Raw genomic sequence first — 23546 nt, forward strand, 5'->3', positions numbered from 1 at the left:
CTTGTTCATTTATCTTCAGTCAGCTGTGCAACTATTAGCAGCAGTATCAGTACTCCAACAGTAATTCACGCATCGCCCTAGCCAGTGTTGACTGATACCACCATGCAGCAGCACTGCTAGTTAGTTGATTGCGTGTTTCATTGATCAGTCGCATGGTACGGTAGCTGTTATGATGTGGAACATGTCAAGTGCACAAGAAATGCACATATGAAACAAGATTTTTTTAATATATAGATATTACAATACATAGATTAATATTTCTATTATTTACCCCATTCCCTTAAATGGCACAAAATGCATATACTATATTTATAGATTTATTTATTCCTATTCAAGAATTCATCTATGGTATAGAAGGAGTTGTCAAAGAGATATGATTTCAATTAATTTCTGAAGCTATTACTGCTGTCTGTCGGACATTTTATTTCATCTGGTTATTTGTCAAAAATTTTTACAGCAGCATATTTTACCCCTTTCTGTGCCAAAGATAAGTTCAATAAAGGATAGTGAACATCTTTCTTTTTTCTGGTATTATGATCATGAATGTCACTGTTTTCAAACTGGTCCATGTTGCTGAGAACAAATTTCATTAGTGAGTAAATGTACTGTGAAGCTGTTATAAGAATTCACAATCTTTTTAAAAGATGCCTACAAGATGTGCAACTATGAACCCCACACATTATTCTAACCACTTTCTTTTGAGCAGTGAATAATTTTGTCTAAATGTTGAGTTACACCAAAATATTATTCGGTATGACATCAGAGATGAAAGTATGCAAAGTGTGTTAGCTTACGAATTTCTATATCCTCAGAAATTGGCAATTATTCTGATTACAAAAGTTGCTGAACCTTGCTTTAGAGGAACCAAAATATAAATTTTCCAATTAAGTTTCTCATCTATACATACTCCCAAAAACTTAGAATGCTCTACCCTGTCTACTGATTTCTGTTGATGTGTTGTATTTAGTTCAGCTTCCTGTTTCAGATAGGAAGGGAGGTCATTCACATATATCAAGAACAGAAGGAGACCCATGATTGAACCCTGTGGAACACCTAATGTAATTTCACCCCAGTTAGATGAACTGGCAAACTTATTTAAATCACTTGACCCATATAAGGAAACTTTTTGCTTCCTGTTCTGTAGATATGACTTGAACCACTCATATGCTACTCCATTTATACCATAGAATTGTAATTTCTGTAACATAATGTCATGGTTCACACAGTCAAATGCTCTGGACAAGTCACAGAAAATTCCTGTTGTTGACAATTCACTATTTAAAGACTTTATTATGTGGACAGTGAAATTGTACATTGCTGTCTCAGTGGAACAGCATTTTTGAAATCCAAACTGTGATTTACGAAGTATCCCATTACTGTTGAGACGGCTAACCACTCTTGACTACATTACTTTATCAAAGATTTTTGAAAATGGTGTAAGCAAGGATACTAGCCGATAATTATTGACATCTGTGGTGTCTCCCTTTTTGTAGAGAGGCCTGACAATGGCGTATTTTAACCTGTCTGGTAAAATACCTTGAGTTAGTGATGCATTACATATGTGATATCAGCTTTAATTGTTTTACATTGTTTTCGTATCTTATTAGAGATGTCATCTACTATAACAGAACATTTATTTTTCAAAGATTTAATAATTTTACTTATTTCACAAGGGGACGTTAGGTGAAAATCTGCCAAAATTTTTTCAGAACAGACCCTTCCATGTATTACCTGGCGTTTTCTTTTGAACTGTTCTCACCCACCAATTTTTTCTCCTACACTTAAGAAATGGTTGTTAAATACATTAGCTACTTGTGTACTGTTGGTTAGGATGGTCTCATTCTCTTTAATAGTACATCTACATCTACATTTGTACTCCGCAAGCCACACAACAGTGTGTGGTGGAGGGCACTTTACATGCCATTGTCATTGCCTCCCTTTCCTGTTCCAGTCGCATATGGTTCGTGGGAAGAACGACTGCTGGAAGCCTGCACTGGAATCTATCTAATTTTACATTCGTGATCTCCTCAGGAGGTATAAGTAGGGGGAAGCAATATATTCGATACCTCATCCAGAAATGCACCCTCTCGAAACCTGGACAGCAAGCTACACCGCGATGCAGAGCGCCTCTCTTGTCTGCACTTGAGTTTGCTAAACATCTCCGTAACACTATCACACTTACCATATAACCCTGTGACAAAACACGCCACTCTTCTTTGGATCTTCTCTATCTCCTCTGTCAACCCAACCTGGTACGGATCCCACACTGATGAGCAATACTCAAGTATAGGTCGAACGAGTGTTTTGTAGGCCACCTCCTTTGTTCATGGACTACATTTTCTAAGGACTCTCCCAATGAATCTAAACCTGGCACCCGCCTTACAAACAATTAATTTTATATGATCATTCCACTTCAAATTGTTCCGTACGCATACTCCTAGATATTTTACAGAAGTAACTGCTACCATTGTTTGTTCTGCTATCATATAATCATACAATAAATGACCCTTCTTTCTACGTATTCACAATTCATTACATTTGTCTATGTTAAGGTTCAGTTGCCACTCCCTGCACCATGTGCCTATCCACTGCAGATCTTCCTGCATTTCGCTGCAATTTTCTAATACTGCAACTTATCTGTACACTGCAGCATCACCCGTGAAAAGCCGCATGGAACTTCCGACACTATCTATTCGGTCATTTATATATATATATTGTGAAAAGCAATGGCCCCACAACACACCCCTGTGACACGCCAGAGGTTACTTTAACGTCTGTAGATGTCTCTCCATTGAGAACAACATGCTGTGTTCTGTTTGCTAAAAACTCTTCAATCCAGCCACACAGCTGGTCTGATATTCCGTAGGCTCTTACTTTGTTTATCAGGCAATAGCGTGGAACTGTATTTAACACCTTCCGGAAGTGAAGTAATACATCCCACCCCAGTGATTACTTTTCCTGTCTCTCTTCTAACAACATTCCATATTAATTTGATTTTATTGCTGGAGTTGTTAATTTCTTCTCTAACATACATATTTCTTGATTTCCTTACAACTTTTCTCAGTATGTTACAATAATTTTATAGTGTAAAACTACTTCTGGATCTTTACTAGTTCTTGCTGTCTCATACAGTTTTCTTTTTCTTTCTGAAGACACTTTAATGCCTGTAGTAATCCAAGGTTTCTTTGAAAAGCGTGTGGTGTTACATTTAGTAATTTTCTTTGGGGAAAAAATGTTCAAAAAGGAATATAAATTGATCAAGAAATATGTTGCATTCATCATTAACATTTGGCTCATTATATACATCTCCCCATTTAACATTTCTTAAGCTCTCTCTGAAGTGCTCTATAGATACCGGGTTGAGCGACCTCACACTTAATGGTTTCCGAACTGTAAACCTTGTTAGGTTTTGTAAATTAATCAGTTGTGAATCATGGTCTGACAATCCATTTACCACAGGAAAAGCATGTGTTTGTTTTACATCCTCTTTCTGTACAAATACATTATCTATTAGTGTGCTACTGTCTTGGGCTATATGTGTAGGGGAACTGATCGCTGATTCTAAGTTATAGTTATATATACACTTCTAGTTCACGTTTCCTATCAGAATTACTTCAGGGTGTATACGCGGACAAGAAAAAAAATTACACTTTCTCCCAGGTGAAAATACACTTTTTCCCTGTCAAGTGACAGTATACTTTTCCTCAGAACTGTAAAAATTATCAATATTTTGAATGGTTATAGAAAAAAAAACACGTTTTGGAAAGATCTTTGATGTGCAGCAACACGTACGCTGCATATTACGAAAGTGTAAATTTAAATTCCACCAAACGCCGCATGTTACTTTCCGAAGCATTGAAATCAAGATTGCAATGCGCTTTTGTAGCCAGTCCTAGCTCGTCACGGGATCTCACCAGCCGATGACAGCGGATCTTCTAGCATAGGATACGTGATATAGTCAGCCAATATCAAAATCAGTGTTAAGTAGCGCGTACACACAAATAGGAAAAGTTAATGGTTTAAATTAACATACACAGCGTTACTACAAGAAAAGAAAAGCTTTCACATACAATATTGGTCTCTGAGGTTAGTAAGCTGCAAGAGCAGCTAAGCTTTCACATATAATGTTGATTTTTTTTGCGCGTGTTACACTTTAAGGTACAACACACAAATGCGTCAGTAAAATTTTTAATAAAGACATAAATGTATGATCTTCTGAGCTCGAAATTTTTCTAAATGTATGTCCTCAAAGACTTGATTTTTAAATGAGAGTCAAACACTCCGCGATTTAAAAAATTCATCGTACATTCTCGCACATAATTCATCTTGCATAAAAGGACATTTACTTTGAAAGTAACGCTTTTCAAACAACCATTCGAAATATTATCACGTGACCTGTTAGAAATAGGTTCGTTTCAGTAGTTGCCAGAGAGTGCCAGAAACAGGCGTCACCGCGCTTGCGCATCTACGATTATGCACGAAGCCCGTATGCTCGTAAGTGTAAAACATTAAAAGATCTTACACTGTGTCATAAAAGAAACAAAACATCATCAGGATACTCCAAGAACATCGGAATTTCGTGAACCATACTACAATGCGTAATTCGGCTTAAAGTGCACATTCGTATGTCCAGATTTGGGCGTAAATTATCTTGAGTACCGGTACTGTATTATCTCATGTTTGGTTCTTTATTATGGCATAATGCCATACGTGCTAGAAGATGAAAACATGCACTTTTGAAATGCAGCGAACAGTTGAAACTAGCCCATAGTATGGATTTAAGCATTTCGTTTCAAATAAATTGCCTGCCCCAGCGGAAAAGATTAATAAAAGCCAAATTTCTTTAGCAAACCGACAAAAATAACTTCATTGTTCTGCAAGGCGATTAATGCCTGACTGTCAGAAAGGTGGAGATAAAACCTGAAACTAATAACACATTTTAGCCTTCCGTAATTACGAGAACATATTTTAATTCATTTGATAGCTCACGGCCATAGATATCCGTTTTGTTTTCGTTTAATGTGAGAGCAATAAATGAAGAGGAAACAGCAAAATCACTAAACGTAAACACGGGTCACGTGGAGACTCCCCACTAGAACTCAGACCGCTCTGTGAATCAGCCCCGGATCTCCGATATTTCCGAACCGGGGCAATATTAGATAGTAGCGCCCAGCCACACGTCTGTAGCGAAGAAGCGGGGACTGGTTCTTCTCATACGTGACTAAACTGCACACGCACAAGGGCCGGTCCACAACTGCTCAAACAAATCTAAAGTAAACACTTGTGACGTCACGCTCATCGGAGACAATTTGTTGTTAGGAAGAATTGCATAGTCTTCCCAAAGCCTTTGACACACTTTGCAGTTGGCAAACGCTTGTATGAGCACTGTGTTTTATATGGCGTATTTCTTTTGCGACTTAAGCTTTATTTTCGGTTTTTTTTTCTCACGTTCATGTTTTGTTGCTGCAATATAATACTGCAGAAGCGGGATACAGTAATATCCTTTGTTAGAGTATTGGTTCTTACCCGTCAAAATCACAAAAATTTAACTGAAAACAAAAGCCAAAACAATGAAAAATTCCCGGGTTTATCCTTATTCTCTCCCGGATGAAAAAATTCCCGGGTTTTTCCCGGATCTCCCAGTAGTCCCGGGTCGTATACACCCTGTTACTTAGAAAGTTTACACTGAAATCACCAGAGATTAATAATTTCTTTTTGTCTGACAGACAGCATAATAGGGAGTCACACTTTTTTTATGAGCAGCTCCCAGTCTCCTAATGGGGACCTATACACTGTTGCTAATATCAGTACTACATTATCTAGCAGAAGTTCACATGCACAAACCTCAAAGTGCCGATCAACACAAAATTTGCTTACTTATACAGTTTTGCATTTATACCCTTGTTTTATGAAAATGGCAACTCCTCCTTTATCCATCCTAGATCTATAAGTGTAAGATGCCAAATTATACCCACTTATATTGACACTATCCATGCCCACAGTTACATGGTGTTCAGACAGACAAGAGTATATCAATATCACTCTTATTTTTGAGGTCATCTAAACACACTAATAGCTCATCTACTTTATGTTTTAAATGGTTCAAATGGCTCTGAGCACTATGGGACTTAACTTCTGAGTTCATCAGTCCCCTAGATCTTAGAACTACTTAAACCTAACTAATCTAAGGACATCACACACATCCATGCCCAAGGCAGGATTCGAACCAGCGGTCGAGTGGTTCCAGACTGTAGTGCCTAGAACCGCTCGGCCACTCTGGCCGGCTTTATGTTTTATTGCCCTGATATTTTGATGAAATAAGTTGATACTGCCCTTAGCTTTACCCTTATTTACTGTACATGAAGTTTCTTTTATTCTATTTATCTTGATTGTCATCTGTCTGGACTTTGGCTTTAACCTAAAAAACCTGTCTGCCTGGACCCATTAACCACAGGTATCACTCCTTGTGTGACTGTGGACCCCCTTACAGTTTCTGGTAATACAGAAGCTAACATATTTTCCCCATCCTATTCAGGTGCAGGCCATGTGTAGTGTATCCCCATTGCCGGAGTACTGGTTATTCATCATTTTTTAATGTTTCTGTCAATACAAATTGATAAGTACTGCGCTACACTAATTTGGGACCACTCTATTGAACATGCATGTAAAATTTCACTTTAAACATAATTTTGTTTGTAACAGGGAAACAAACCAATGCTTTCATTGATGCAGGGAGTTGTATGAAAGATGTGATGAGCAGTATTTGCTTTGGCTGACTCCAGCTACACACTGCAAAAACAAAATTGCAAATGTCTGCTGAAACACAGCAGAAAATTTACATGACGACTCTTAGGAGGGACACCATGGATGAGTTGTCTGGGTGTAACAGTAACTTCATTTATAGGCATCTGCACGGGTATCTAATGTGCATATAGCGCAGTAGGAGCTTCAAATTTAACATCACTTCAGAAACCTGCATGTCCCTGGCTAGGTATCCTACTGTGGAAAGGAGCCTAATCTACATTTCATTCCTAGCACACCTCTACATTGTTGAAATGTGAAAGCTAGGTCAGATAGACCACCAAGCTCAACATGGATCAAAACCGGGTCAAATCTTGTACAGTGGTTCCTGGGATTAGTCTGATCATATAGACAGAAAGTGTGGCTCAAAATGGTCATATAGGAAAAATTGTAAAACTATTGTCAGATAATTGTTGCTTCTTTGATCACTAACTCTAAAAGGATGAACCAGATACATTAAAATAATCTACTCAGTAATTTGGACAGGAATCTACACAACATGCAAGACCTTAAACCCTTTTCCACACTCATCTCATTGTATTTAAGTGGACAAATCATTATCAAGACAAACTGCTGCCCTTTTTTCAGAATATAAAGTGCAATCAAGGAAAATGTGGCATAGCACCACTGGTACACAACAAGCAATGCACCCTGGTGGGTCCTCCTGGAGTTGCCTTTGTGTCAGAGTACAGCGCCCTATTCTCAGTCATGTTAAGGCCACTAATTTCTACCTGTGTGACTGCAACGATGTTCATCATGGCAAAATTGTTGGCTTTATCAGGCTTAATTTGTACTTTTTACTGCCAACCACTCAGTCTCCTTTTGACACCTAACTCTTCTACTCAATGGGTAACAGCAGCCAAGGGAACAGCATGGGATAGTACATTGATTACTTGCCATCACCCCTTGCTGCCATGTAAGCTTGCTCATTTCCATGGATTCCTGCACGGCCTGACACCCAGACGAAGAATACTTCATTCCCTTGCTACTGTACTAAGTGAAAGGTGTCTTGTATGTGTTAACTCCTTTGTTTACTGGGTACATTTGCTGAATGATCTATATATCACCCAAGGCATCACAGCAAATGAGTAAATTATTCCAAAAAATGCACATCATCTGCTCCTTTAGGATTGTACAGATTCCTTTGTCAAAGACAGTAATTTCATCTGGAAGTCAACTCATAAAGACACTGCCAGGGTAAACTACTGAGCAGCTGACAGTACATTCCTGTTTAGACCTATGAATGTAAACAAATCATATAAAAATTAGTAAATGGCTTGTTTAAAATAAAATTAGTAAATGGCTTGTTTAAAATAAAATCTGATGTATAAGATTTCTTGTACTATACTTTCTCTGACCCAGGGTCCCAGACTTAACCTGCACTGGTAAGAGCAAAAACAGACAACATGCAATAGGTCAGTCTGACTGGAATTTGAACATATGCATCCTGACCATGTGTCCAGTCCTCCTGCAAAGGATCACTGCACTTTGTAACTGGTGAAAAGCCACACTGATGGGATATCTAAAGAGAAGTAGGCTGCTGTCTTTATACACCTCCAGATATTAAAGTCTCTTCACAGTACCCATTAACCATCATAAATATGCTATGGACAATTCAGCAGATGGAAGAAGACATTCAACAGTAACTTTAAAACATACAACATACCAAATTCTGCTGGATACACAGCACAGTTTACTAGTGCCATCAACGACCTTTTGATACCACGGAACTGTTGCTGAAGTAAATGAATCTCTGATTTTAGCAGGAAAATTATATCATGCCATCAGCCAAAGTTATCTACATGAATAGCTACAATCTACTGATCTGATTTGATCCACAATGCTACAGCTGCAAGCCACACAGATGTGAATTATGATTGTTTGTATATAAATGCTGCCATTGCATATTCTTGCCGGTACAAATTAAAATTCTTTATTAATCCAGTAAATGTTTACAGATTGTGGGATGTCATTTGAGCAAGAGCATGCACACTAGCGTGCACATGCCCGCCCCCACCCCCCCCCCCCCCCCCCCCACACACACACACACGTTAAGTAACATCAGAAATCAGAATACATTGTATTATTTATTTATTTATTGTTCCGTGGGACCAAATTAAGGAGAAGTCTTAAGTTTAAATGAAGAAAATCAACAATGTAGCACTGGAATTTGCTTAATTTTTTAGCTCTTCCAGGAGCTCCTCGACAGAATAGAAGGAGTGAGCCATGAGGAAACTCTTCAGTTTAGACTTAAAAGTGTTTGGGCTACTGCTAAGATTTTTGAGTTCTTGTGGTAGCTTATTGAAAATGGATGCAGCAGAATACTGCACTCCTTTCTGCACAAGAGTCAAGGAAGTGCATTCTACATGCAGATTTGATTTCTGCCTAGTATTAACTGAGTGAAAGTTGCTAACTCTTGGAAATAGGCTAATATTGCTAACAACAAACGACATTAAAGAAAATATATACTGTGAGGGCAATGTCAGAATTCCCAGATTTTTGAATAGGGGTCGACAAGAGGTTCTCGAACTTACACCACATATAGCTCGAACAGCCTGTTTCTGAGCCAAAAATACCCTTTTTGAATCAGAAGAATTACCCCAAAAAATAATACCATGCGACATAAGCGTATGAAAATATGCGAAGTAGACTACTTTTCGTGTTGAAGTGTCACTTATTTCAGATACTGTTCTAATGGCAAATAAAGCAGCATTAAGCTTCTGAACAAGATCCTGGACATGGGCTTTCCACAACAGCTTACTATCTATCCGAACGCCTAGGAACTTGAACTGTTCCGTCTCGCTTATAATATGCCTATTCTGTCTGATCAAAATATTGGTTCTTGTTGAATTGTGAGTTAGAAACTGTAAAAACTGAGTCTTACTGTGATTTAGAATCAAATTATTTTCCACAAGCCACGAACTTATTTCATGAACTACATTATTTGTTACTGTTTCAATATTACACACAAGATCCTTCACAATCAAGCTGGTGTCATCAGCAAACAGAAATATTTTTGAATCACCTGTAATACTAGAAGGCATATCATTTATATAAATAAGAAACAGCAGTGGCCCCAGCACCGACCCTCGGGGAACGCCCCACTTAACAGTGCCCCATTGGGACTGAACATCACTACCACTCTCAATATTGCAGAGAATTACCTTCTGCTTTCTGTTCTTAAAGTAAGAGACGAACCAATTGTAAGCTACTCCCCTTACTCCATAATGGTCCAACTTCTGCAGTAATATTTTGTGGTCAACACAGTCAAAAGCCTTCGTTAAATCAAAGAAAACACCTAGCGTTTGCAACCTTTTATTTAATCCATCTAAAACCTTACAGAGAAAAGAGAATATAGCATTTTCAGTTGTTAAACCATTTCTAAAACCAAGCTGAACATTTGACAGCAAATTATGTGAATTTAAATGCTCCCGTAACCTTGAATATACAACCTTCTCGATAACTTTAGCAAACACCGATGGAATAGAAATAGGTCTAAAATTGTCAACATTATCAATGTTTCCCTTTTTATAAAGTGGCTTCACTACCGAGTACTTTAATCAGTCAGGAAACCGACCACTCCTAAAGGAAAAGTTACAGATATGCCTGAGAACTGGGCTAACATACATAGAACAATAATTCAGTATTCTGCTAGGCACCCCGTCATATCAGTGAGAGTTCTTGGTCTCTAGTGATTTAATTATTAACTCAATCTCCCTCTTGTCAGTATCATGGAGGAGCATTTCAGGTAACAGTCTCTGAACACTTTTTTCTAAGAGCGCTATATGATTCCCTGTTGGGACTAGGTTTCTATTTAGTTCACCTGCTATATTCAGAAAGTGATTATTAAATACTGTACATATATGCGACTTATCAGTAATACGGACATTCCCACTACGCACTGATTCTATATCCTCGACCTGTCTCTGCAGACCAGCAACTTCCTTTATGACTGACCATATGGTTTTAATTTTATCCTGAGACTTAGCTATTCTATCTGCATACCACTTACTTTTTGCCTTCGTAATAACATTTTTAAGCACCTTACAATACTGTTTGTAATGGGCTGCTGCATTTAGATTTTGACTGTTTCTAACGTTTTGATATAACTGCCACTTTGTTCTACAAGATGTTCTTATCCATCTAGTCAGCCACCCAGGCTGCCTGTTTGTGCCAGTATCCTGTTTTAAACATTCTAGCGGAAAGCAACTTTCAAAGAGCATGAGAAAAGTCTTGAGAAAAGCATTATATTTATAGTCTACTGTATCAGCGCTATAAACATCTTGCCACTCTTGTTCCTTTATAAGGTTTACAAAGGTCTCTACAGCAACTGGATCAGCTTTTCTGAACAGCTGATGACTATATTTAACACGTGTTGCAGCACAAAAATCTTTTAAAGTTAAAATTTGTGCATCATGCTCTGAAAGGCCATTCACCTTTTCGCTAACAGAATGGCCTTCTAGTAATGAGGAATGAACAAAAATGTTGTCTATGGTTGTTCTACTGTTCCCTTGCCCTCTCGTTGGAAAGAATACGGTTTGCATAAGATTATACGAATTAAAGAGGTCTACCAGCATCCTCTTCCTTGCACAATCACTTATACAATTAATATTGAAGTCACCACATATAACTAACTTTTTGTATTTCCTATAAAGTGAACCAAGAACCTCCTCTAGCTTTAGCAAAAATGTTGTGAAATCGGAGTCTGGGGATCTATAAATAACAACAGTTAGAAGTTTAGCTCTGTTAAATTTAACCACACCTGCACAACATTCAAACACCTTTTCAGTGCAGTACTTTGAAACGTCAATTGACTCAAATGGGATGCCGTTTTTCACATACATGGCTACTCCCCCACACAGCAAAGAGCTCCTCGAAAAGCTGCCAGCCAACCTGTATCCTGGTAAAGGAAGCCTCTGAATTATCTCCTTATTTAAGAAGTGTTCAGATATACCAATAATTTCAGAGTCAACATCTATAAGCAGTTCACTAACTTTATCTCTAATACCTTGTATATTTTGATGAAATATACTAATTCCCTGATTACTCGGATACCTAAGCTTTGTCAAAAGTGATTCCCTTGTTAGAGAGACTTCCCTTAAGCAGGAATACCTATCAGCTGACTTCAATCCAAAAAAGGTGCAGCTCTAACACCCACTACTGCAGGAATTTTCCCATGAGTGATCCCACCAACCCCACCTATGCTGTCACCTATAAGCTTTGCCAACCTCCCCCTCCCATAATTAATTCTATTACATCTTGCTTTAGCAGCATTAGCTGTTTTTGCATGTTCTTGCTTCAGGGCTGCTGCACTTAACATGGTCTGAAAATTCTGTCACTGACTAAAAGCCACGATCTAATAAAAATGGTCTTAGAGATTTATAAAAAGTGAAAATGGGTTAATAACTTATTTTTTGTGGCAGACCATTGTCCACTTCTACAAACATTATAGAAAAAGGCAGATTTCTACTTAGCAAAAAGCAGACACATTAAGTTGCATACAGGCACAATTAAAAAGACACTCACATACAAGCCTTTATCAGCAAAAGAGAAACACACACCACTCATACACACAAGCTAGCACATCTTACGCACAAAAGACTGCCGACTCCATCATCTCTGGCCGGAATGCTGGAGTTGGCAGTCATGCCCGCATAGGGTGTGCTTGCTTGTGCATATGAATGGTGTGTGTTTCTCTTTAGCTGATGAAGGCTGTGACCAAAATCTTTATGTAAGTGTCTTAATTGTAACTGTCTGTCACTTCACTTCATGTGTCTTTTTTAAACTAAGTAACAATGTCTTTTCCTAAATTGTTGATATTCCTATCTGGAGTTTCTGTAACACTATTTGTAGTAAAGGTTTTACAGGCTGATGTCCTTACTGACTCCACACAGAGGCTGCCTGGTATCACGCTCATTTATGTTAAAGTTTTTGTTTCTCTCTAACATATTTACATGTTTCTAGAACAAAACTGCAAGGGAGTGAGAAGTGTGGAAGCTTGCTTTGAGAGCAAATAAATGCAGGCTGTACCATACATTCTTAGGTGTGACATTTGTTTTTATTGTGTGTGTGACATTGTAATTCGGTCAGCACCAGCAAAGGACTTGGAAGAGCAGTTGAACGGAATGGACAGTGTCTTGAAAGGAGGATATAAGATGAACATCAACAAAAGCAAAACAGGGATAATGGAATGTAGTCAAATTAAGTCGGGTGATGCTGAAGGAATTAAATCAGGAAATGAGACACTTAAAGTAGTAAAGGAGTTCTGCTATTTGGGGATCAAAATAACTGATGACGGTTGTCTTTGGGTTTTTGCTTGTAAGAAGAATCATTATACAACCCTTAATTTTAACTTTATAAAATTTATGAGCAGACTTTCTAGACTGTAGTTGTATGTGAGAATCCTAGCGCTACGATTATGATAAGAAGAGATAAATCCAACATCCTCTTTCTGGATTCCATTTGCCTCCCACATTGAATTTCCCAACTGGAAAATAACAGGACAGTAGCAGAAAATATTTTCGTTTATACCTCTTAGGTAGATGTGTTCACTCTTCCAGACATTAAAAATGGGTTACCAATTCATTATGTACAGGTTTTAACAATGGATGGCATAAAGGCAGATATAAGAGTACACAGATACACAAGAAATTAGATCAAGCCTGCTATTTGAAACAGAATTACCCATTCAACTTCCTACAAACCACTAAAATTAGTCTCTGTAGGAACTCATTAGACCTGCTTCATTGTGTTATGAGAAAGTAAGTTATTAATTACGTTCCTGTGTCCTAGCACACTAATAAGATTTGTAGAAACAGGTAAATTCTCATGTAGCATTACATAATACTGTGCACGTATTACTACTTTGAGTCCACTTAACTGTATTATGGTTATTTCAGCTTATTTTAATGTGTGAAAAAGTATTTAAAGAAGTGCATTTACAGAGAATACAGATGTGTTTACTTGATCTGACCATCCTGATTTGGATCTTTGAAGGTTTATTCAAATTTCAAATTATTCCATGCAAATGCCACAATAGTTCTTAGTCATGGCCATGGGTGACACATTCCTCTTTAGACACGTGTCCATCTTCACACGAAATGGTGATGACCATGGCAACATGAGTATGCAATGATAAAATGTCCAACCTTTGCTAGGGTTGATTTACTAGTGTGTGCTGAAAATTAATGTCTCTGAATTTTTTATTCTGTTTGCAATTTTGGTTGAGGTATTACATGTCATGCACCTTACTCTGTCAACTTTCACACTTCACTGACACAAATTGCAACTATAGTGTGTAACATGGTGGCGTTTAACATAACTATGTCGGTGTGTGAGAAACAGCATTCTGTAGTTGAATTTCTAACTGCAGAAGAGTTTGTTCACACATGGTGCACCATCTCCTTCAGCATGACAATGCCAGACCACACAAGTGCACTGCGACATCTGCAACAATTGGATGCCTTGGATTCATTGTCATCCTCCGTACAGTCCCAACTTGGCCCCATCTGATTTTCATCTGTTTCCAAACCTTACCTTGGAGGACTTCACTTTGACAGGGATGAAGCAGTGCAAGCAGAGGTGAGACTGTGGTTCCAACAAAGTCAAACATTCTACAGTGAGAGTATCATCAAACTGGTCTCTCATTGGGTGAAATGTGTTTGTTGCCAGGATGACTACAGTGAAAACTAAAAATGTAGACATGATGAATAAAGATATAGAATGTTAATGAAGTTTGTTTTATTTAATAACCTTAAAGGGCTTTCACATAAAAAAAAAAAACTGAGACATTACTTCTCAGCACACCTTCGTACCGCTAACAATAAATGTTTCAGAAGGTACCTTCCAACTGCACGTGTTTTTAACAGAAATTATATAAACACTTCACCTAAACACACAGATGGAAGATATATTTTGAAATGTAGTGCGTGGAATAAATCAACTCCCTACAGTGTTCTTTTCTTGCCCACTATTAATAGTTGCGAAAACAGTAAATTCTTTTGCTGCATTAATTTCTTTATTATTGCATTGAATTTTCATATTAAAAATTCACAGCTCAATATTTTATTATTGTGATTTTTTTCTGCTAATAAGTTCTAGAGGAGGCCTGACTTGTTCTAAGAACTTCTTTCATAGAATAAAAAATAAGCAAACATTATAAAAAGAGAGATTTTATAGAGCACATATTGTTGATGGTGAATTCATTGCACTGCTGTAGACATTTTCAAATTTTATGAGAGTGCTTTTCCAATAATGTACAGAAAAAAAATAAAAGCACATTACAGTCTTTATGTAGTGCCAAATTTTCTCAAGAACAAATGTTTCAATTTGGTTTCATTAACCCATTGCAGCGAAGGATGAACCACCATTCGTTAAATATCGAGCAGAAAGGAACATCATATGATACAATTTTCCAATCTACAATGATGGACATGAGTTACTGTTGTTAGTGTCAGTGAAGTCACCAAAACTTGCACGAGCAAATTTTTTTTTTAACGGAGTTTCACAGTTGGAAAACACAATTTTTCATGTGTGCAATGTCTAGCATGTGATTAAAAGTGTGAAAATTCAATGCAGTTGTTTAGGGGTGTGAAAATTCAATGCAGTTGTTTAGGTAAAGTAACTTAACTTAAATCTTGCTCAAAGACAAGATCCTCGTCATACACTTTGACTGACCAATGCCAGAAGCTAAGTTATTTAGGAAGTGAATCATGACAGAATTGTCAATTTGGAGGAATCTGTAACTGAAAAATGGATGTTATTTTGCTTACTTGTTTGTGCCCATGTATAATAAAAGAAATATAAACAGAAGTTAGTTGAAATGGTACTTTGAAAAATATTCAGAATGATTTACTTCTGTGTTTACCATGAACAAGTTAGAAAGCTTTCCAGAACTTCACAGTTTGTCATATTTATACAATATGTTTTCCCTGAGTGTAAACCTAAAGGAAGATTTTCAACTTTTCTCACTCTTGTGAGTGCCATGCCTTAGAAAAATCCCTTTGAAACTTTACTGGCTAATCTGGATATTTTAGGCAAATTTATTTATCAGATTTACAATGGTGTAGCTGTCACAAGTAGTCATCATTCGGACAACCAGACACCTCTTAAATAGCACTATAGACATGCTCATTATTTTTGAAGTTATGACCATAATCATAACACAGACATAATATTTTTTTTTTACTGACATCAGTAAGATTTTTAGCTACTTCCCATTCCCCAGCTCTTCTAAGTGAACTATGATGTGTCCAACACAAAATGCAGCCTCAAATCAAGAATAATACTAACTGAACACAAAAATAGTCACTTACAGAATACACAGAGAAAATCCAGCTTTCATCTCAACAAACTATTATGATTACAATCATAAGAAGGTGCTATCTAATATTACAACCACCATCATTTTAACTTTGGTTGTCTGTATTTTATCATATCACATCACACACTGATATACTGTACAACTCATTAGACTATTGATTCATGACAGTATAAAAAGATCTAACATTTTAAAACAGCTGTACAAGGTATATGAGATACCATTATTGGCAAAATTTCCATATCATTGCCAAAACTTCCACATTCAGAAAGAGGCTGCATCCCATCAATAAATAGGCACAGAAACATGGAATTCTAAAAATGGCAGCTGTGAAAAAGAGTTATACAATTCTCACTCAGGTTCATGACTGCTTGTACTTCACAAGCCACCTAATCACTGCCCGGTATACAACTTTGAAAGGTTCCCATACATATTGCTACAGAGGTCTCACGAAATACATCCTTCCAGAATGAGATTTTCACTCTGCAGTGGAGTGTTCGCTGCTATGAAACTTCCTGGCAGATTAACACTGTGCACCGGCGGACTGAGACTCAAACTCGGGACCTTTGCCTTTTGCAGGCAGGTGCTCTACAGTCTGAGCTATCCAAGCACGACTCACGCTCCATCCTCACAGACTGATTTCTGCCAGTATCTCATCTCCTGCCTTGGAAACTTCACAGAACCTCTACTGCGAACCTTGCACAACTAGCACTCCTAGAGGAAAGGATATTGCGAGGTAAAAATCTCATTCTGGAAACATCGTCCAGGCTGTGGCTAGGCCGTGTCTCCGCAATATCCTGTCTCTCTGGGGTGCCAGTTCTACAAGGTTTGCAGGAGAGCTTCTGTGAAGATTGGAAGGTAGGAGACAAGATACTGGCAGAAATAAGGCTGCGATGATGGGGGGTTGAGTCGTGCTTGGGTAGCTCAGACAGTAGAGCACTTGCCTGCAAAAGACGAAGGTCCTGAGTTCAAGTTTCAGTGCGGCACACAGTTTGAAATATATCCTCCTTGGAATGTGGTAAGATGAAAATAGAGCTTTAAATACTCCAAATGAGTAAAAAGTTTAGAACTCTCACAAGTGCTGTTGTAAAACTAAGATATCTAGTCAAAATAATTTTCAGGAGCCTTTTAGTAAATGAATGTCTTTCTATACCCTGAAGAAATTATATTTTTTTCTGAGGTCTCAGGTGTACAGTGTTCTCCATTGAGAGAAACCTCAAAGTGCACTGTAATCTACTATGAATGAGTCAGTAACAAACTCTTTACACTATTGGGGAGTGGGATAGATTGTTTCATAGAAGCTTATCCATAAAGAATTTTCTATGTTTTTAATTTCTGGCCATGTTTCATTAGCTATTTCTAACCCAGTAGTCTGTCTAACACTGAACCACCACTGCATTTGCTCCATTTGTTTTCCCAATACACATATCAATAATTCACTATTCAGTGCAACAGATAACTCCATTTTTCATCATTTGAAAATGATACTAGTATCGCACATTCAGGGCCATACTGAAACATAGAGCAAACAATGTATTGGAGGGAAATTGTTCACAGTTAATTATAAATGTGTGCTCATGTAATTTCAATAGGAGGTACAGCAAAGACCAGGCTTTAGTTGAGCAATGGGTCATGTAATTTCAATACGAGGTAGAGCAAAGACCAGGCTTCAGTTTATCAGTGGGTCACCCAGTGACCTATACTGGCACACAGCTCAATTTCAATAGATTCTCATCAAGTCTGACTAACATGAAATCTGCAGCATGGCAGAAATATATAGAAGCTTCAGGTAACATATACTAAAAATAACTCACGCGAAACATACTTGGGAAACTCCAAGAAAGAATCTAGGAATATCATTCATCCCTGTAAACACCATTCCCCCAATGGCTGCCAAGATAACATTACACTACTAATAAATTGCATTTGCAGTAATTATTACCATATAGAGCCTGTGAGTGGAAAACAAACCTTAATCTATAGTGTTCTAATAAGTGTCCACAGCCATACAGCAATTTGCATGTGTTCTAATACGTGTTCTCAATTTTCTAGTGAAATATCTGCTTCATCCAATTTACTGTCTTGCAAACAAACACACAATATAGGGTGTAAGAAGCTTGCTTTTTTTAAAAAAAAACTCAGATAACAGTAATCCTGGAGAGGGTCTCAATCACGAAAACTAGCATAACAATATGTGGAGACATGAATGTCAACACAGAAGATCAGGGCAAAATTAGCAACAGCTTCCTAAACATTTTGAACACTTTCGGTGTGAGAAGAATGGTAAACACTGCAACGATGATTTTAAAAAGTTCAGTTTCAATTTTTGACCACGTACTTATGGGCACTGACAGGGAAAACTGTAAGGTATTTATAAGAGAGCATGGCATTTCAAATTATTACTGTCAGATAATAGAGCTAAAAACATGCTCAAAGAAACTTCCTGGCATATTAAAACTGTGTGCCGGACCGAGACTCGAACTCTGGACCTTTGCCTTTCGCGGGAAAGTGCTCTACCAACTGAGCTACCCAAACACGACTCGCCCCGTCCTCACAGCTTCACTTCTGACAGTATCGACGTCTCCTACCTTCCAAACTTTACAGAAGCTCTCCTGCAGAAGTAAAGCTGTGAGTACCGGGCATGAGTCGTGTTTGGGTAGCTCAGTTGGTACAGCACTTTCCCGCAAAAGGCAAAGGTCTCGAGTTCGAGTCTCGGTCCGGCATACAGTTTTAATCTGCCAGGAAGTTTCATATCAGTGCACACTCCGCTGCAGAGTGAAAATCTCATGCTCAATGAAACCTGTGAAACTGCAGGCCTACAAGAGGATCGTCTCAGATCATAAGGTAGATACTTTTTCTATATACTGGCAAATCTAACCTGAGATGAAATGTATACGGAAAGCAATGTAGATGCTAAGACCTCTAAATTTTGCACATTATTTAAATTAATTTTTGAGGTGACACTTACAAAAGTAGACATTCCTACTGCTGCAGATAGGAAAACAGATGGGTAACTGCAGGTTTTAGAAAGTTCTCACAGACACTCAATTTTCTTAGTTCCTTGCAAGAGCATTGCACTAACCCACATATCCTTAAACACTATCACGGGTATTTAAAAAATATATTATATTTAAAAAACCAAAGAAAAAACCATTCAATGACAAGTTATTATGTAATTCAGTAAATAAAAGCAAAGTGGTGTGGAAGGTTATAAACCATGAAGTTGGAGAGGGCAGACACAGGGATAATAGTACACACATCAAAAATGAGGACAGAATAACAGGAAGTCCGCAGCAATTAGGAATGTTTGTAAATGATTATTTCTCTGGCATTGCAAAGACGGTGCAGAAAAATCTTTCTAAAACACATTTAGCACCCACAAAGGCTTCCACAGCATTCACAATCATGATGTTTCCCTCAACAGATTTTGAAGTTAGGAATACAGCACAACAATAGTCAGCAGGCATAGATGAGGTTCCCGTCTCTGTTCTGAAGGCGTGCATACAACACCCGTTAACAAACACAATAAATGAATCTTTTAGTTCAGGAGTTTTTTCCCAGAATAACTAAAGCAAGCATGGGTGGAGCCATTGCTAAAGAAAGGTAATGCGGAGAGAACTGGAAACTAATAGCCACTTTCACTATTCTCAAAAATAACTGAAACAATCACGAAAGATAGACTGATGAACTATATGAATAAACAAACCATCCTTAATGAAGCACAGTTTAGATTCAGAAGTAGAAGAAGTATAACAACACCCATTGCAGAATTCATGAAGATGGTACCCGATGTTCTCAAAAACAATGATTGTGTTACAGGCAATTTCTTAGACTTGTCCAAGGCTTTTGACACCTCTGACCATAAAATACTATTGAGCAAGCTAGGTATAAGCGGGACAGCGAATGACTGGTTTTAGTCTCACTTCAAAAAGAAGATGCAAAAGGTGAAGAATGTTCAACCATCTGCTGATGATAAATGTTTGGTAAAACAACATTCAGATAAGATACATAAATCACATTCCACATAAGCAAGACATGGAAAAAAAGTTCTCTTTGCTGATGACATCAACATCGTAGTCACTGATAAGACATGAGAACGCCTGTTAGAGAAAGTGGATGAAATGCTAAATGATGTTTACAATTGGGCAGTATGTAATAAATTATTGCACAACAAAACGAAAACAAACAGTATGCATTTGAGCATAAAGAGAGGAACCAACTCTTGTCACATTAAGGATAATAAACACGTAGATTGTGTAGCAAACAACAAAGTTTTTAGGGATGGACATTGATTGTCAGCTATTATAGTATGTACAAGGATACTGGCAAAGATAATGTCATCAACATATTATGTTTTTGGGGTGTTAGCGTCAGGTCGTAACAGCCAATGTTGTGACATATTATGTCTACATATACTCAGTTCTTAGCTATGGGATTCTTTTGTGGGGATCGAAGTCACAAAACAAGGACACAAGTTTTTCCAATTGCAAAAAAGGCCATAATAATAGTAATAATAATAATAATAATAATAATTTTAACTGAAAGTAGCAGTCGGGCCCACTGTAAAGAGTAAAGAGCTACTTAAAAAATTAGGCATCCTTACTGTACCAATTGAGTGTGTACATCAATCTGTGGCGCATATCGGACAAAATATTAATAAATACTGCACTAATAGTTCTATTCCTAATCATGGAACAAGAGCTAGTTTGGAGTTAAATTCAAACAGGAAAAACAACCAAAAACCCAAAGCAGTGAACCAGGGCATAAAATTGTGTAACAAATTGCCAAAGGTAGCGGAAAAGATTACTAAAACACATTTGTTTAACAAGGCAGCTAAAATGTTCTTCACAAGTAATGCATATTGCACAATTCAAGATTACTTAGAGGACACAGAGTAGTGGATAGTAATGAATGGTGCCTTGTCACATTTCAATACAGGGTTAGGGTTTACCGCTTTCACAAGGATCATGTGTGAAGCTGTATAAAGCATAACAGTTACGTCTGCCAAATGAGGCAATACAGCTGTTAGGATGCTGACCTCATATTGATGATGATGGAGCTGCTCTGTCCAGCCATTCTGATTAGGGTTTTATGTGGTTTTCCTAGATCCCTATGGCAAATGCCATGATGGTTCCTTAAACTAGGCCACTGTCATTCACCTGTCCTATTCCCATATGCTACCTGCCTATCCTCTTAAAGCATGTTATACGTGCTGTGTGATGTATTTTGCTCTGCTGATTGGCACTGTATTACCTCGACAAACCCTGTATCATTGCGAGATGATCCTTGGATGAATGAACAGAAATAAAAAATAATTTGCAGAGTGACATCAACAATTTGCCACGGAGAAATCACAAAGGGAATTCCATCACATGAAATAATTGATTACCCACTGCTGTTAAAGTGAATGGCATGTTATTTAATTTGAAATAGGAAGCAAAACCAGTTTTCTGTGAATCATAAAAGTGTTCCAAATACGTAATTAAGACACTGGCCTCTCCCTCAACAAGCCAAAGCCAACAGCGGGTGTTAGAGAGAGAGAGAGAGAGAGAGAGAGAGAGAGAGAGAGAGAGAGAGAGAGAGAGAGAGAGAGAGAGAGAGAGAGATTTCCTTCTTGTACGGTTATTTATTTAGCTTAACCAGAGTGGAGTGATATGTTTAACAAGAACAGTTGTTCCCCATTAAGGCCAACATATTAATTATTAAAACGACTACAAAAATCTCCAATCCACTCTACTTTTTAAGATGATGTGTGGTTGGTGATGGAAATGTATCTGGGTCTGAAGAGCAATTTATATATCATAAAACAAAGCACTGTGAACTGAACAATTTGGTAAATATCTCAAACTGAGTAACAGTGAAATGGAACTGTCTTTACCGTAGGAATTGTACCTGGTATGCGACAACTCCTACCCCCATGAACCACGGACCTTGCCGTTGGTGGGGAGGCTTGCGTGCCTCAGCGATACAGATGGCCGTATCGTAGGTATCTGTTGAGAGGCCAGACATATGTGTGGTTCCTGAAGAGGGGCAGCATCCTTTTCAGTAGTTGCGGGGGCAACAGTCTGGATGATTGACTGATGTGGCCCTGTAACACTAACCAAAATGGCCTTGCTGTTGTGGTACTGCGAACGGCTGAAAGCAAGGGGAAACTACAGCCGTCATTTTTCCCCGAGGGCATGCAGCTTTACTGTATGATTAAATGATGATGGCTTCCTCTTGGGTAAAATATTCCGGAGGTAAAATAGTCCCCCATTCGGATCTCCGGGCGGGGACTACTCAACAGGACGTCATTATCAGGAGAAAGAAAACTGGCGTTCTACGGATCGGAGCGTGGAATGTCAGTTCCCTTAACAGGCAGGTAGGTTAGAAAATTTAAAAAGGGAAATGGATAGGTTGAAGTTAGATATAGTGGGAATTAGTGAAGTTCGGTGGCCGGAGGAACAAGACTTTTGGTCAGGTGAATACAGGGTTATAAATACAAAATCAAATAGGGGTAATGCAGGAGTCGGTTTAATAATGAATAAAAAAATAGGAGTGCGGGTAAGCTACTACAAACAGCATAGTGAATGCATTATTGTGGCCAAGATAGACACGAAGCCCATGCCTACAACAGTAGTACAAGTTTATATGCCAACTAGCTCTGCAAATGATAATGAAATTGATGAACTGTATGACGAGATAGAAGAAATTATTCAGGTAGTGAAGGGAGACGAAAATTTAATAGTCATGGGTGACTGGAATTCGAGAGTAGAATAAGGGAGGGAAGGAAACATAGTGGGTAAATATGGATTGGGGGAGAGAAATGAAAGAGGAAGCCGTCTGGTAGAATTTTGCACAGAGCATAACTTAATCATAGCTAACACTTGGTTCAAGAATCATGAAAGAAGGTTGTATACCTGGAAGAATCCTGGAGATATTAAAAGGTATCAGATAGACTACATAATGGTAAGACAGAGATTTAGGAACCAGGTTTTACATTGTAAGACATTTCCAGGGGCAGATGTGGATTCTGACCACAATCTATTGGTTATGAACTGCAGATTGAAACTAAAGAAACTGCAAAAAGGCAGGAATTTAAGGAGATGGGACCTGGATAAACTGAAAGAACCAGAGGTTGTACAGAGTTTCAGGGAGAGCATAAGGGAACAATTAACAGGAATGGGGGAAAGAAATACAGTAGAAGAAGAATGGGTAGCTCTGAGGGATGAAGTAGTGAAGGCAGCCGAGGATCAAGTAGGTAAAAAGACGAGGGCTAGTAGAAACCCTTGGGTAACAGAAGAAATATTGAATTTAATTGATGAAAGGAGAAAATATAAAAACGCACTAAATGAAGCAGGCAAAAGAGAATACAAACATCTCAAAAATGAGATCGACAGGAAGTGCAAAATGGCTAAGCAGGAATGGCTAGAGGACAAATGTAAGG

The 23546-nt window shown here is 38.0% G+C and overlaps 1 protein-coding gene across 6 annotated transcripts in view; it reads right to left on the reverse strand.

Moving 5' to 3' along the window:
- LOC126469971 (uncharacterized) overlaps nucleotides 1–23546 on the reverse strand; it is a 382949-nt gene that overhangs the window by 13197 nt on the left and 346206 nt on the right. Inside the window, exon 1 of one of the 6 annotated variants that reach the window (XM_050097407.1) lies at nucleotides 22013–22120. The exons of 4 other annotated variants lie outside the window; for them this stretch is intronic. The gene's annotated coding sequence lies outside the window, so the exon portion shown is untranslated. Of the gene's footprint in view, nucleotides 1–19500; nucleotides 19623–22012; nucleotides 22121–23546 lie in introns of those variants that run through there. One more of the 6 variants, XM_050097408.1, reaches the window with a different exon arrangement.

Source organism: Schistocerca serialis, chromosome 3 (assembly GCF_023864345.2).
Source record: "Schistocerca serialis cubense isolate TAMUIC-IGC-003099 chromosome 3, iqSchSeri2.2, whole genome shotgun sequence".
NCBI lineage: Eukaryota > Metazoa > Arthropoda > Insecta > Orthoptera > Acrididae > Schistocerca > Schistocerca serialis.